Here is a 1,420-nt window from a genome sequence, read left to right on the forward strand (position 1 = left end):
CCCAAAGTCCACCTGCATTTTATTATTATTATTATTATTAAACAAACTGTCCCTTGAGACTTTGTTGCTGTCTTGGGGCAGTTGCAGATGGGCCATCTGGGGTCTGTGGCCCTCATTGGTGACTGAGGTGACTTCTAGCGTTTAGAGGAGAGTGCAGTTGTAGCCTCGGTGCTCCTGGGGTTCCACGCTCAGATCTCTGCAGCTCCAATCGCTTTTATGTCTCATGAACCTTTATTCTTACATGAAATTTTACACTTTATTTCTTTCTAAGACATTAATAAAACTTTTATATCAATATAAATGCACATGAACAGTTTCAGCATACATTGATATAACAGAAGTCAGCTGCAGTATAAAAGAGCTAAATATTACAGCAAAAAGTAGAGAAAAAGCTAATAATTGAAAACAATCACACACCCTTTGTACAAACATTGCATAAAAATTAGTTTGTGGTGAATCTTGGATTTCTTTAAAAGTACAAATGTACACTCAACCATTCTAGTACATTCTATTTTTGATTTAAAAACCTACAAAAGTAAACCCCACAAATTGTCTCTATTGAACAGAATGATACAAATCAATAACTCAAGTCCAATCTTGTGAGAATGTTCTGGGAGGGAGTCCAGGTCCGGTCAGACTTTGTTCATGCATGAAATAGTCAGCATCAGTCCTGGGTCTCCTCAGGGCTGTGTGCTGAGCCCTCTGCTCTTCACGTCGTACACACAACATACAGTTTGACATAAACAGGATGTTCATACAATAACATGCAGTTTATCATTATTGTTTTTGATACAGAATAAGCCAGAAAAAAATAAAGCATCTCTGAAGGAAAATTTGTCATTATTGCACATCTCTAAGTATCTAAATGTGAAGATCCAAATGATCACATTTACCAAATTTAACAATTTTCAGCTTTATTGACATGAAACCCCTCCAGTCTTTCATTCCAGTTTTTAACCAAAATCAATTCTATAGTGAATCTCAACATAGGACATGTATGGAAAATATTTCTACAGCTTTTCACCAGTGTGAATCCTTATGTGCCGAGTTAAACTAACTTTGTGACGAAAACTATTTCCACAATTCCCACATGAAAACGGCTTTTCACCAGTGTGAATAATCATGTGCCGAATTAATTCCTGCTTGCGAATAAAACTTTTTTCACAGTTCCCACATGAAAACGGCTTTTCACCAGTGTGAATCATCATGTGCTGAGTTAATAGCTGTTTTAGACTAAAACGTTTTCCACAGTTCACACATAAAAATGGTTTTTCACCAGTGTGAATCATCATGTGCCGAGTTAAGTCTAATTTTTGCCTAAAACTTTTTCCACAGTTCACACATGAAAACGGTTTTTCACCAGTGTGAATCATCATGTGCCGAGTTAAGTCTAGTTTTTGCCGAAAACGTTTTCCACAGT

This window comes from Poecilia reticulata, linkage group LG11 (genome assembly GCF_000633615.1).
Source record: "Poecilia reticulata strain Guanapo linkage group LG11, Guppy_female_1.0+MT, whole genome shotgun sequence".
Taxonomy (NCBI): Eukaryota; Metazoa; Chordata; class Actinopteri; order Cyprinodontiformes; family Poeciliidae; genus Poecilia; species Poecilia reticulata.